Raw genomic sequence first — 15,918 nt, forward strand, 5'->3', positions numbered from 1 at the left:
CTAATCTACTGTTGATTCCCTGTAATATATTCTTCATTTCTATTACTGTATCCTTTCTTTCTTTTTGCAGTTTTAGGGGTTGATTTTATTTTTTATTTGTAATAAAAGATTTTTTGAATTAGTTTCATGTGTACAAAACAATGTAATCATTAGACATTTATCATTTATATCCCTCACACAGTGATAACACCCTCCCCCATTTACTACCCCTCTGACATCGCATACAGCCGTTACATTTCCACTGTCTCTCTTCCTAAAGCTGTACTCCACTTCTTGTGTGTGTGTGTGTGTGTGTGTGTGTGTGTGTGTGTGTGTGTGTATATATATAATTATAGTTGACATTCATTATTCTTCAGCTTTAGCTTCAGGTGTACAGTGCAGTGATCAGGCATCTACATCATCCCTGAGGTGGTCTCCCTAATGAGACAAGTGTCCATCGAATATCCTACAAAATCTTTACATTATTGATTACATTCCCCAAATTGACTTTCATATCCCTGTGGCAATCTTGTGGTTACCGATTGTGTTTTCTAATCCCCTCACCTTCCCCCTCATCCTTCCCCCCATCTAGCAAACCTCAGTTTTTCCTCTATGTCTCTGAGACTGTTTCTGATTAGTTTGTTCATTTATTATTTTCTTTAGATTCCACATATAAGTGAGATCATATAGTATTTGTCTTTCTCTGTCTGACTTATTTCACTTAGCATAATGTTCTCTAGGGCCATCCATATTGTTGCAAATGATAAGATTTCATTCTTCTTTGTATCCTTTATTTCTGACTGGTTCTTTTTCATGATTTCCATCTCCATTTTTATGCTTCCTAACTCTCTGTTGAAGTTCTCCCTGAGATCACCGAGCATTCTTAAAACCAGTGTTTAGAACTCTGCATCTGATATATTGCTTATCTCCATTTCACTTAAGTCCCTTTCTGGAGCTTTGTTCTGTTCTTTTATTTGGGACATGTTTCTTTGTCTCCCCATTTTGGCCGCCTCCCACCCCGTGTTTGTTTCTATGTATTAGGTAGGGCTGCCATGTCTTCCAGTCTTAGTAGAGTGGCCTTATGTAGTAGGTGTGCTGTGGGGTTCAGTGTCACACTCTTTCTGGTCATCTGAGCCATGCACTCCAGGTGTGTTCCTGTGTGGGTTGTTTGTGCTCTTCTTTTGTAGTTGAGCCTTGGTTGATACTTGCACATCAATGGGAGGAAGTGGCACTTGGGCTCACTGTAAGGACTGGCCTTGACTACAATGGAATAGTTGTTGTGCAGGGGCTGATCCTACCGAGCAGGATCTGCCTCAGCAGGGTTCTGATGCCTGCCCACTCCACCCCTTGGGTGTGTCGTAGTTGGAGGCATCTAGGTAATGCTCCACCTGATTTTGAAGCTGGCCACTGGGAGTACCAGCCCTAGGACAACCTTGGAGGAGATCTGCTATGGGTCAAGTTCAGTAACAGCCTGTGCACCACCTAGGGCCACCCAGAGGGAGCCACAAAGAAATCTACAGATGTCTGCCACCCGTGCTGTGCTTGGAGGTGCTTTGAGAGGCCAAACTGCAAATCAAGACAGGCTGCCACTAGTGACACACTTAGGGCTGCTCAGCCAGAGGCACAGGACATGCTCAAGCCAGATGATGCTTCTCTGAGTTCCTCCAACCTTTGAGAGACCCTAGGAAAGTCTGCAGCTTGAACCAAGGCAGGTGATTTGCATGAAAAAGCTACTAGAAGCACCTGGGTATGCCCAAAAGTTGGGTAGGGCCAGGTCTCAAATCGCCAGGGCATGGCGAACAAATGGTGGAGACTTAGAAATGGCGGCCGCCTGTGTTCACACACAGGGAAGAGGGAGGGCTCAGCAAAGAAACAATCTCCACCAGCTCCCCTGTCTAAGAGAAAGCCTCCTCTCCAACCCCTGTCCCAGCCAGACAACTCAGTTCCCCACCTGCTGCCTTTTCAGCTGCTGCCCCAGTGCTGGAGCATAGAGTGAGTGATTCTGTTGGTGGGTAAGTCCCAGGAGTGCCTGGGACTGTAACCACACTATCTCATTCAGTCACAATCTCCGCTGGTTTTCACAACCAGAAATTAGGGGGACTTCTCTCCCAGGCACTGGAACCCTGGGCTGGGATCTCTTTCTCTTCTAGGGGATGGGTGGACCCCCACAGCTGAAATTACCCGCCCAACCTTTCACGGTCACAAGTGGGAGTGGGACCAGACTGTCCTGAGTCTCTGCCCTTCCTACCAGTCTGGAGATGGCTTCTTCTGTGCATACTTAGAAAGGACTTCAGTTCAGCTTGATTTTAGGTGACTCTCAGTAATGGCTGTTTTATAGATTAGTTGTAATTTTGATGTGGTTGTGAGAGAACATAAGCACAGCATTTACCTACTGTGCCATCTTGGTCGTCTCTCTCATAAAACTTTTAAAACCTCTACTCCACCCTCTGGTCCAGGCCAACTGTACATGGAGCATCGTGGGCGGCGGGGCCTGCAGCGGAACTGGGTGGGGCATGCCCAGCCTGTGGGTCCCTGGGGCACAGAGAAACCAGGCCCCCTGCCCAGCTCCGGGCAGAGCAAGAGCTGTGCCCACTTCCCACCCCACCTTGCTCAGTCACCTTCCCCTGGCTGGCTGACGTGGCCTTGGAGGTCTACATCTCATCCTTTCCTAGGAAGAGAGTGACCTGGAGCAGGATACCTGGTGTTTAAGGTAGAAGTGTTAATGAATGGAAGAAAACATTTTGTTGAGAAAACATGCAGTGAATTTTATGCCTTGCACAACAAACTTAAGATATGTATTAAAACTCCAGAAATTCCATCGAAACGTGTGAGAACTGGGTCCCAAAATTCTTGGAACAATGACAATAGGTTTGGAAACGTATTTAAAGTCTGTCTTTTAGAAGATGAGGAACTTCCCAAACTGTTTCCTGATTTCCTGAATGTGTGACACTGGCCATCTCTACCAAGGAGAGTTGTGGGTCTTTTGATGAGACAGAATCTGAAGAGGCTGTCAGCAAACTGTCCCACCAGCCGGTGCTGCTACCTCCGGGATCCACATCTTGCCCGCAAACAGCGATTTTCCAAATGTGGTTACTGGAGTTCTGTGGGGCTTCTTACCCTCACCTCCAGCCCGCCTAGAAGTCCCACGTGGCCAGAAGAGGCTGAAGCAAGTTTGGAAGCTGCAGTCAAGAAAATTGTATCTACCAAATTAACCTAAATTCTGTGACATCACAGCTGGAGCTAGTGGTAAAATTCACAGTCGCAGTTTAATTCAGGGCAGGGAATTTCCATTCCAATGGTGCTTTTAAAATGCACCCCAGGGCGGTGCTGAGATTAAAGCCACGTGTTTATAAAGTAGAAGGTAGCTGCCAGTTTAGAAATCCATGAAAAGGAGGCTACAGATGTTCCCAGGAGCATGGAGTGTGACAAAACAAAGTGACTCACTGCTTCACTCCCACCATTGGCTAATTGAAAATCTAATTCTGAATCGTACTGAGACTGATCAACTTTGGTGGCTTTTTTGTTCAGATTTTGTGACACACTAATCTTTTCATTATGAGATTTTCTCAGCCAGTGATAGATCCATTCTGCAGTGCTGACATCAGGAGAGTGTCACAGAAACACACACCGCTAAATGTGAGGGAGGAGCTAAACTGGAAATTAAATTATGCTGACAATATTAGGGCACTTTTAAATCATGGCATTTTAATTTACATTACAGTGATGATGCATCCTGCCTAGGGGTTAGCTTCTAATGTCAGTGCATAAGATAAAATGGGGTGTTAAGATGATCCTTGAAAGCCCTTTGGAAAGGTGCCACGTTAGAAATCTGTCCATCTACCACAGCCTGTTCTTCCAGTGTTGGAAGAAATGACTGTTGTTTCGGTTGAAGAGCAACAGAAGGTATTGGTGCTTCTCTAGAGGCTATTTGGTATAAAAAACACAGATCTTTAGACACTAGAATAACACTTGCCCCTGCAAGATGCTTGCCCTCTCAGAGACAGACTATGAACTGACAGTGACTGAGGGAACCCCACATTGACGACACTCAACCTGGTTTACTCATGGGCATCCAGTCATTGAAGAGGTGGCATTGCCCTGGGATTTTTACTGTTATTTTCCTTATCATTTCCTTTTCACTGACCTCACATATTCAATTAATCTAATTAAATGTGTTTATGACATGACTCCACTGGACATCTTACAGACATCCATATTTTAAGTAGTAAGGATACAAGCATTTATGCAACCTGTATATGTGGGCTGTATTGGGATATTTCATTGAAAACTAATGAATAACTAGCCTATTTATGGTTATTAGTTTCAGTAGGTATCTGTGTGGAAGAAGAATACTTATATTTAAAACTACTGAATCATGTTGTTTGGTTAGAATATAAATGTACAAATTTAAAAGCCTGCTGTAAACTTTCAGAGAGATATACGCGAAGATATGTTACTATACGTTGGAAATAAGCAAGAACTAAATAATCAAATATCATCAACCAAAAATAATTGAACAGTCAAGTATTGAAGATATTTAAAAAATTTTTTTTGTTATAAGCTATTTTGAGTTAAATAAAAGCAAAGAACAAGAAAAAAACTTAACACCTGTGAAGCGCAATAAAGCGAAGCACATCAAAGTGAGATACACCTGTATGGAACATAATGATCATATCCAGTGGGTGGGCTGATGATAATCCTTCTATTTTAGCCACAGTCATTGAAAACTCTTATTAAAATGCCTATTAATAGAACAGCCACAGCAACAACTAAAGCTATTCCACAATAGAAAATCAACTGTCTCACTGTCAAAATATCCCTAACCGTGAATATTGTATGCTGGTTGTTTTCTTCCATTACCATCAGTTGGATAGCCTGATTCTCTGGTCTGATGACATCCGGTAAAACTCCATTCATGTCTTCTTTTTCCAGGCCAGAGCCATCTGTTGGCAGAGAACAGTGTAGTACTAACTTATGTGCCTGACTAAGTACACGATGTGACACAAAATACACTGTAAACAATGACCACCAATCGTTGGTCGGTATATGTGAAATCACATTGAAAACATTTCATAGAAGAACACAGAGTTGATCTCCCCAATTATCAGGGCAGATACAAGTTTTATTGAGCAAAAGAGCAGGATCTCATGAACCAAACAAGTGTGGCTTCACGTTTCATCTTGTAAAACAGAAACAGAGTACACCAGAGGAGGTCTTCTGTTACCTGTGGAGGTAAGTGGGGTCTTCTGAATCCCTTTCATCCTAGCACGAAACTGTGCCTAAAAACAGGTGTCACAGAAGTAAATGAAATGTATGCCAAGTTAGACTAGTAGTCTTTTGTTAAAACTTCATTTCAGCTACTGCTGAAACTACTGCTAAAGGATTGCAACATCTAGGACAGTGGTTTTTGGTCCTGAAAATGACAATACCGATAAAACTTATCACTAGACAACTACTATTCTTCTCCCTGACACTCAGCTCACAATGGTTATATAAAATGCTACTGGTTGCTATAGCTGCAAATCTAACATGTTTTCTGCACTTGTGCTCTTTAGTGTTACTGAACAACAATAAAAGGAATAAAGTCTAAAGATAAATGGCACTGTGGTCTCATGGGTAGTTCATGGTCCAACTTCATGTCCTGTACACTTTATTCCCTCCAATAATCAAACTGAAGATAGGAAAGACATAATACATCACAATTTAAAAAACCAAAAGGGATATGAAACTTAGAGGGTGGTCAAAACTTAGACTGTGACAGTCTGTGCACCTAAAGCCATCCTTCATGTCTCCTTGTCACTAACACCTCCCCAAAGCCAACCTCCCGTACATCTCATCTGAGGCCTCAACTCCATGAACAGGGTCCACAGTCACTACAGAGATGCCCATATGGTCACGACCCATCCTGTCCTCATCAGTTCGGTCTGTCCCATGTACTTCCTACTGGTTACAGGGACTTAGTATATTGTGTTTGAGGACACCACGGACAAAAAGATTTTTAACAGAGGCCTAAAAATAGACAGCAAGTCAGTAGAAGTAGGAAACAAATTCCTAGTTTTCTAAGAGTATTATACCAAAATATTTTCCACGATAATTTTTTTTTTGGTTGATCCCCAGTTGGTAGATATTACATGAGGTCATATTAAGAGGAAAATGCTGAAACTTGACATTCTTCTGCCCCCAACCCCACAGTAGATGCATTTCATGATTCAAAGTGACTCATGCTGCTGGTGGCATTCTTACTATTTTGACCCTAAAAGATTCCTTACCATCCCCTGGGATCAAGTAGAGCCACATTTCTAAATGGACAACCTGTCTGTTACCTGCTCTGCGACTGTATTCCAGTTTATCCTCCAGATGTTCACCAGATAGAAAACACCTTGAAAGAAGACACAAATCGTCAATCCAGGTCAGACACCTATGGATGTAAATGAATATCATGGTTTAGATTTTCTTCAGTTCTGTACCCTTCATCAATAAAATTCTTCCCCAACTAGTGTATCTGCAGAATAAATTTCAGCTGAAGTAACTTCCCTAAAATTTTAGGTATTTATGGACAAGGAGTAGACTTAAGCTTACCATGGACCTATCAATGGTAATCAATTGATCAATCAATAATACAATTAGGGCCGGCCCGGTGGCTCAGGCGGTTAGAGCTCCATGCTCCTAACTCCGAAGGCTGCCGTTGGAGTCCCACATGGGCCAGTGGGCTCTCAACCACAAGGTTGCCAGTTCGATTCCTTGAGTCCCGCAAGGGATGGTGGGCAGCGCCCCCTGCAACTAAGATTGAATACGGCATCTTGAGCTGAGCTGCCTCCTGAATGGCTCAGTTGGTTAGAGCGTGTCCTCTCAACCACAAGGTTGCCGGTTCGACTCCCACAAGGGATGGTGGGCTGTGCCCCCTGCAACTAGAAAATGGCAACTGGACCTGGAGCGGAGCTGCGCCCTCCACAACTAAGACTGAAAGGGCAACAACTTGACTTGGAAAAAAGGCCTGGAAGTACACACTGTTCCCCAATAAAGTCCTGTTCTCCTTCTCCAATAAAATCTTAAAAAAAAAAAAGTTGAGACAGTTAAAAAATAATAATAATAATACGATTAAACACCCTCCCCCGCAAACTGTTTGCTCCTTTCTATGTTGATTTAACAAATATTTACCGGCTTTGTGCCAAGTATTGTTTTAAGTGCTAGAAACACAGAACTGAACAAAGTTCAGTGGCCTCATGGAGCTTCTATTCTGTGGGAAACAAACAATAAGCAAGGAAACTGGTTAATTTTAAGAGTTGTAAGTCCCGTGAAAGACCTGGGATAGAGCCTGTAACAATGACCTGCACTGAGTTAGGAAGATGGTCAGGTGTCTCTCTGAGTGGGAAAGAGGAATGGTGAGGAGTCGGCTGTGACAGCTCCGGGAAAGGCCCTACAAGCAGAGAGAAGAGCAAGCCCAGGCCCAGAGGAACTGGTTTGCATGTCACAGGAGCAGAAAGGCCAGTTAGGAGGGGCAGGCGAGCAGTGGAATGCAGGAGGATTTCAGGGAAGCAGGACACACAGGGTGGGCATCAAGTCCTGAGGATCCAGCTGATGGGAAGCTACTGAAGGGTTTTAGACTGATGTGTGCATTTACATTTAGGAGACCAGGTGTTTTCAGAAGCCCACTTTGAAAACCATCTCTCCAATTGCTGTGTGGAAAAGGTTATTGAGACTACAAAGGGCCCCATCACAAAATGTAAAAATGCCTAACTACTTATGACAAGAAACCATTTAAACCACTAACATATCAATTATATATCAAAGCATATATAAAATATATACTTTTATTTCTTACTTATATAAACCCATATATCAAACATTTCACTGCCCAGCAAGCCATTTTGGCTCGAGATGGAATTTGGTGTGCACTAACTCATTCATTCCATGCCTGGCAAAGAAATACTGAGGCTGGGCCTCCCATAGATTTCTCACAATTACGCAAAACTGGAATAACCTCTCCAGTTGAGAATTAGATGGACTGACAGTTTACACCCTTTGATTGAGTGAATCCATTCCTCGGAATCCATCCTAAGGAAAGATTCAGGAATGTCATTAATATTTCATATAACTAGGATGCTCATCACAATGTTATTTATAAAGAGGAACAATTTAAATGTCCACTATTAGGAAAGTATTAAATAAATGATATAAGGAAATATTACATAGTTACTAAATCCCATCTCTTCACCATGGGATAAGGGGAAATTGCATATTCACTATAATTCCACATTTGTGAATAACAGAAAAATTACTGGCATAAAAATAATTTTAAAACACTGGAATAAAATACGTTAATGCTTGAGCTTTTGTATCTGAGAAGTGACATTATATGTAAATTTAATTTCTGCTTGATATTTTTATGTATTTTCAAAAAATTTCCATGTTAGTGTATAACTTTAAAATTTTAAAGTGTATTTAACAAATCTGAGCACCTACCATGTACCATAGCAAGAAGAACTTTTGTGGACAAAGTGGGAAATCTGAAGTATCGTTATTCTTAAGGTGCTTATACGGGAGAGGTTTTACATTTTTGTGTTTTTTTTTAAATAAAGTTAAATTGTGAAACCTCAGAAGTTCATTAGGGCAGGGGATCTTGCTATTTGGCTAAATGTATTTCTCTGGTGTCTAGAACAATGCTTGGTAGAGATGACACAGTAATAAATACGTGGCAGTTCTATGTACCAAAAAGAGAATGACAAAGTCCAGTTTGACATTAATCAAATACCCCACTGGCTCCCAGCCTGTAATGGTCATTAAAAAGAGAGATGACAATGAGGACAGTTACTTATTAAGCCATCAAATGACATTTCAAAACAGTCAAGATAAGAAACTAAGCAACTTGTTTGTGTGGGTGCAAGAATGTTCTTGTAACAGCTGCAACGTTAAAATTTCACAGAGAAATGGGGACAGATTCAAAATTTTTTAAATAGCAAAAATGTACTTGTAGGATACAGAACAAAAGGTGCTATTTTAATACATTCTACAGTGTTTTGTCTGCGAATTAGGCTATTATTTTCTCCAATTAAACTCCCCTGTGACTCAGCAAATGGGAAGTCACTATACTTGGAACTCCAGGTTTCCTCCAACAGACATTTGTTTATTAACAGCCCCTTCCAACACCCTCCTTTTCTCTAGAAAGTAAGGTTCCTCCCTTTTGATCTCCGAACTTGCCTATAGTTTTGCCATAGGCTGCATGTCCCAAATTGCAATTCTTCTGTCAATCCCAAGTAAATCCATTTTTCTAGTAAAACAACTGGTTGTTTTATTTTTAAGGGTGACATTACTGAAAGAAGTCTATAGAAAATACAGATGTCAATATATATGCAGAACACATACAGTATATAACAACTTACCCCCAAAGCACATAATAGATTATTTTGGACAAATATATACATTTAGAATCTTGATAAATACATTATTTTCTAAAAATATATAATTTGCCAAAGTTTACCCAACAAAAGATAGAAAAGCTAAACACTGATTTTCAGAGAAGAAACTGTGAAAACTGTAAGGATAAATTTCTCCAAAACACCAGGTCATGACAGCTTCATAGAAGAACTACACCAAATCTTTATAAATCATTCCTATACTATGTACATTTTAATTATTTTTATCAAGTGAGTGTAACATTAATATCATTAATATCAAACCCTAAGAAGATTACACAAAAATAAAACTACAGACCAATCTTACTTATAAATATCTTTGCAAAATTCTTGAATAACATATTAAGAAAATCCAGCAGTTCAATAAAAGAATAGTACATAATAATCAGGATTGGTCAACATGAGGAAACCAATTAATATCATCTATCATTATAATTGATATAAGGAGAAAAATTATCAGATCATCCCTCCAGGCAATAAAAAGTCATTTGACAAAAGGCTCAACCATTCTTGTTAGAAACATTCAATAAAATAGAGTTCATGAATACTTCCTGAACATGATTTAACAAACATACATACACAAACTTATTTATGTGTAAGCCCCAAACCCAGCATAATATTTGGTAGAGATAATCTTGGAAGCATTACGTCTAAAGTCCTGAACAAGACACAAGACAAGCACACTAATACCAATACCACAATACCAATTCCACTAATACCACATCAGTTCATTATACCATGAGAGGCATTAGGCAGGAAAAAGAAATCTGTGGTATAAAATCTGTAAAGGAGAATATAAAATTAAGATTATTTTTAGATGATTATCGACTCAACTGAAATGAAAATCAACTGAAAACTAATGCAAACAATAAGATGAAGTCAGAATTGTAACAAGATACAAAATTCACATATAGTAATTAACAGCCCTCCTACATACAACCACAGCCACTTAGATTATATAATAAAAAGAAAGACCTCATTTACATTGGCAACAAAAGGATCAAATGTCTGGGAATAAACTTAATAAGAAATATATAAAAGCTTTACAAGGAAAATGATAAATGCATGCCTGAGCAGAAGCTAGCATTTCCAAAATGTTCATCAGATAATTTAATATAAAAGCTGAGAAGCACCCATTTTATGAAAACACAGATGGCCCCCAGGTCTTGGACCAAGATAATAACAAAGAAAATTTTACTCTTCCCTTCCAATTTGAATGCCTTTTATTTCTTTTTCTTGCTTAATTGCTCTGTCTTCAACTTCCAATACTGTATTGAACAGAAGTAACAAAAGTAGACATACTTGCCTTGTACTTCATCTTAAAGGAAACTCTTTTTCACCATTGAGTATGACGTTAGCTATCAGTTTTTTATATATGGACTTTATCATGTTAAAGCATCTTTCATCTTTTTTGAATCACTTTTATATCTTTTCCCCTCCCATTTCATTTTTTAAATTGTGGTAAAATGTACATAAATTTACTACTTAAAGTGCACAATTCAGTGGCATTAAGTGCATTCACCAGCATCTATCACTAGAACTTTTTCATAATTCCAAATGGAAATTGTGTACACATTAAACAGTAACTTTCCATTTACCACCATCCTCCTTCAGTACTTGGTAGCCACCATTCTATTTCTGTTTTTATGAATTTGACCACTCTAGGTGTTAGGGAACTCAAGGAGTTCACTGTTTGGGGTACTTTATTCAAGAACAAGACATGGTTGTCCTTAGGTCGTTTTATTTACTTGCAGCAAGCAAAGGAGACGGGATTCACATCCAAAGCTCTGTCTCCCCAAAAGGGAGACTTAGCCATTGCTTATATACACATTTGGTAATTACAGGTTGGTATCTCCCTTGCAGTTGGCTACATGTATCCTCTTGAGTTCCTGTCAAGCTCATTCTGTTTACAGCTGCATCTGCAAAATGTTACGTTTTAACATTTAGCAAGAATAGTATTTAGTAAGAACCGCCCAGAACTTGTTCTAACATAGGTACCTCATGTAAGTGGAATCATGCAGTATTTGTCTCCATTCATTTTATGTGATTTTGTCAAACTCCTTTTTATATCTCTTTTTTACTCTACCTTTTGTTATTTCTATTAGGTTGGTGCAAAAGTAACTGCAGTTTTTGCAATTGTTTTAAACCTTTTAAACAGCAATTACTTTTGCACCAACCTAATAATTCTTTCATCTCTGTTAAAGTATTCTTTTTCTCTTCCATTTCTTTCCTGAGTTTTAATTATTCGTTTGTCCTCTATTATCTAATCATTTATTCTTTAATCTCTTACAGCATTTCTTTGGGCTTTTTCTCTTTTTTTCCCCAAAGATTATGTTTCAATATCTATAGATTGTTGAGAATTATACATCTGGGTGCTTTTTTATCTCCTCTTCCTTAATGGTACATGTAGCTATGCGTGTGGTATCTATGCATGGGTCCTATGTTTGTTCTATTCTGACTATTACTGATTTGTGGACACAAACAGTTGTATTAGGCAGGTATTTGCCGAAGAAGGATGTGGTAAGAGGACAGGTGTCCAGTGCAGTCCGAGGCTTTAATTCAGATTTCTTGTCTTAAACACCTTTCACAAAATGTTATTCCCTGAAATGAAAATATATGTAAATAGCCAATAAACATAGGAAAAGGTGACCACCGTCATTAGTCATCAGAGAATTGCAAATTAAAATCACAATGAGAAAACATTAGACATCCACCAGAATGGTTAAGTTTTAAAAACTGACGTTATCAAGCATTGGAGAGGCTGAGGGCTTTTAGGGTGTCATATATTATTAGTGGATAATATAAATTGATTCAAGTATGTTGGAAAATTATTTGCCTACTAAACATGTTAAACATTTATTTACTTTCATCCAGAAATTCTGGAGTAGTGATTGGGTAGGAATATAAGAGGGATGCTGGTAATGTTCTGGATGACATACATAGATGGGTTAACTTTGTAATAATGTATTGTTATATTTATAATTTATGCGCTGTTTTGTATTAGTTTCATATCCAGTAAAAACGTAATATTACCAAAAATAAAAATGGTAGCCTATCTGTAAGGTTTGGACATTTGATTTCCACAGTTGTCAGCAGGGAGGGCTTTCTTAAAGGCAAGGGTGAAACAGACACGCTTATTTCTCACCACCTCAGGGGGACTAAAGTGAGTGTATTCCTGGGACTTCTATCTTCCTTCTGGCCTTAATTTAGTTTCCTAGAAAGTTGAATGACTTGCTTATAACTCATGCTCCCGTGCAAGGAGTATAGTGACTGCTTACATGTTTTCACAGTTTTACGATCTTTTAATTTCTTTTACCCCATAGTGGAATTAATCTGAGGACCTGGACAACAGAATTAAGGGAAATGTGGCAAGTCTCTATAATAATCAAGTCTCTTGGTACCAAGTGGCGAAAATTCAATTCAAGCCTTGAGTCCCTAATATTTGGAAATTTATTGGCTTATGGAACTGTGAAGGTGTACTTCACAGATGTACTTTTAGCTTCAAGCCTTAACTGGATACAAATAACCTTATGAAGACACCGCCTCTGATCTCTGCTGTATTCTCAGTAAGTCATTTCTCGCTGAGTGCCAACAAATTAGCTTCAGGGGGCTTCAGGATTACACCATCCACATAGCCAGTGGGCCCATGGAGAAAAGCATGTCTCTTTCATGATAGTTCTACCAAAAATTCTAGGGAGGGCTGAATAGGCAGGTTTGCCTCGCCCACACATTCCTGAATCAATTACTTTAGTTGGAAGATTTGACACTCTTGACTACAGGCGTAGGTCATACAGAAACCTTGAGGTTGTAATGGGGAGGGGTCATGGAGTGGATCATCCACAATAAAGAAACTTCCTTTACCAACAAAAAAAAAGAGGGGATTAGGAAAAATATTGTGGGCAGGCATACAAAAATTACTGCAGTCTACCACATTTCCTGAAAGAAATAGCTTGTGAGCACTCACCCGAGAGTACTATATGCTGTATTGGTGATATCCGTGGCCCACAGCTACTTGTCAATGAGTGTATCATTCAAAAGCTGGGAGAATGTAGTCCCCTTTAATCATGGCATCTCCAAATGTTTTTGGGTTTTGCTTGTTTGTGTTGTTTTTTTCCCCAAAAGAATGCAAGGGAGAAGTAGAGGCAAAGAAGAGTTTGATGGTCACGCCAACTTCTGTTTTTCACCAAGAATCTCTTTAAATAAGCCTCAAATTTTACATGCTATTGAGAAAGCCACAAAAGAGGACAGCGCCAAGACACTGAGACTAAGGTATTTGAAAGTTTACCATTCATTCTTCCAACAAATACTTACTGAGTACTTACTATTGGCCAGGTTCTATAATAAGCACTGGTTTTACAGTGAACGTGAAAAAGTCCCTGACTTTTAAGACATTCCAATGGGGAAGACAGACATAAACAAATAAACTAAAACAGGGTAAGGAACAGAGTAGCAGAGCCTGCTACATACTTTAGACATGGTGGTCAGTGAAGGCTTCCTTAAGGAGGTAACATTTAAGCAGAAATGAAACTATGTGAGAATGTTAGAACTTTGGCAAAGAAAACAGCAGAGTGCAAAAGGCCTGAAGTGGAATGTAGTTAGTGTTCAGTGAACAGCAAAGAAACCAATTCAACTAAGTGAGAGAATAATACAAAATAAGGATGAAGAAGAAGCTGGAGGCCAGAACATACAGGGCTTGGAGAATATGGTGTGGGTTTGGGATTTTATTCTAATTGTCAGAGTATGCCATTGGAAAGTTTTGAGCAGGGAAGTAACATGCTCGAGGTATCTTCTGCAAGAATTACTGACAGCCAGGTTCAGAAAAGGCTGTATAGCGAGTTGTACTAGTCAGGATCCAGCCATGAAAAGAGAAACCACTCTAGTTATTTCAGGTAGAAGGAATTTTAAGAGTAATAGATGTGAAGGGGAAGAATGGGGTGATATGGAATATTCAAAGCTACTAAAAATACCCCTGGCTGGAACCCACAGGAGCTACACCTGCTCCGGTGCAATTTGGAGATGATGTCACTGTCATTAGCTGTTTAGAGGTGCCACCTCGACCAAGGAAGGAACTGCTAGAGTTAGGAATTATCCTACCTCCACTTTCATTATAGAAATGGCCAGCAATTGCCACACTGTTGAATCCAGAGGCAAAGGTTACTTTCCGGCCTTCAGATTTCTTGCTCATGCCTCCTACTGGCAGAACTTTATTGGAAGCCAGGTGGCATGAGAACTTTGGACAAGTTGTTTATACACTCTGGGCCTCTGTAGTACAGAGTATAAAATAGCAAATGTAGAACTGATAACCTCCAGGATCAGGAGTAGAAGCAGGGAAACCAGTAGGATGCTAGTGCTTTATGTAGTGTAGGTGAAAATGACTATGGCTTGGGCCAGGGTAGAAGTGGTTGGATTTAATCTATTATTATTATTATTATTATTATTTTGAAGATAGGGCCAAAGAGAAGAGTTAAGGATGACTCCAAGGACTTTTGGCCTGAATAAACACAATAAAGGATGGTACCATTTATTGAGATTGGGAACACGGGCGGAGGTGTACATTGTATTTGTTTGGTGGATGAGAATACATCAAAAGTTCTATCTAACGTTAAATTTAAGATGGTGAATAAGATGTAGTTGAACATACAACCCTTGGAATTCAGAGGAAAGGATGGGACTAGAGGTTGAATTTAAAACCATGGGATTAGATGAGGGAGTGACTATGACAAGAAAAGAGGTCCAAGGACTGACCCCTATGGCACCTGCACACTAAGAGGTCTGGAAGGGGAGGACGGTTCAGCAAAGGAAAACCCAGAGGACTCGGGGAGGTATAAAGAAAATCAGAAGTGTGCAGGGTGATGAAAAACAAGTGAAGGAATTATCTCCAGCACACAGCAATCAATGATTGTGGTGCCAACTGTTGCTGAGCAGAGTAAAATGAGAGAACTGAGAATTACCTCCGAGAATTTGGCAACTAGGAAAGAGAGAGAGAAATCTGAGTGGAGCGAGTTCCCTCTTCGGAGGACTTCTACTCTAAAGGGGAGCAGAAAATGGGACGGTAGCTAGCGGGTGACATGCAGCCCCGGGAGAACGTTTTGTAGAGCTGGGCAGTGCTGACGTTCGCACATTGCGGGAAAGGATGGCCACACTAGCACAGCAGGAATGAAGCCCTGGCTCCCTGCTCTCTGGGGACTAACCTTAGAGGGGATTCTTGAAATCCGTTCTGGCTGCTTAAAGCCAAGGCAGCTAACAGTGAGAGAAGGTGTTGGAGCTGCAGTGGCTGGAGACAAGGAGGAGGGCGGTGGGCACATCATCTTCGCCTCGCGGGCTTCGGGGTCCGGGGCGCTGATGAGGCGCTGGGTGACGGCAACCACTCTCCACAGACGCAGAGGCCCAGCCAACGACGCCCGGTGAGTTTGGAGACGCTAGGCCTCCTGCCTGTGTCCACTGGGTCACATGACAGCCACGAAATGGAGGAGGCAGGAAGAACCCCTCTCGAGAGCTCGTTTGCGTGGGCCGCTTCGCGTCCCGG

The 15,918-nt window shown here is 40.4% G+C and overlaps 1 long non-coding RNA gene and 1 pseudogene across 2 annotated transcripts; one reads left to right on the top strand and one right to left on the bottom strand.

Annotated features, from left to right (window-relative positions):
* Window positions 1-2,446: 2,446 nt before the first annotated feature.
* Window positions 2,447-3,117, top strand: LOC141568961 (sorting nexin-24 pseudogene; annotated as a pseudogene).
* Window positions 3,118-4,506: 1,389 nt separating this feature from the next.
* LOC141568924 (uncharacterized) lies at window positions 4,507-15,722 on the bottom strand. 2 transcript variants are annotated; one of them, XR_012492252.1, is made up of 4 exons: window positions 15,584-15,722; window positions 7,138-7,216; window positions 6,303-6,397; window positions 4,507-4,922 (listed from the first exon to the last, which is right to left on the bottom strand). It is a non-coding gene; the product is annotated as an uncharacterized LOC141568924 (long non-coding RNA). The 2 variants fall into 2 exon arrangements; XR_012492253.1 differs by lacking the exon at window positions 7,138-7,216 and having other exon boundaries at window positions 15,584-15,720.
* Between the last annotated feature and the right edge of the window lie 196 nt (window positions 15,723-15,918).

The sequence above is a fragment of the Rhinolophus sinicus genome, linkage group LG15 (assembly GCF_036562045.2).
Source record: "Rhinolophus sinicus isolate RSC01 linkage group LG15, ASM3656204v1, whole genome shotgun sequence".
Lineage (NCBI taxonomy): Eukaryota > Metazoa > Chordata > Mammalia > Chiroptera > Rhinolophidae > Rhinolophus > Rhinolophus sinicus.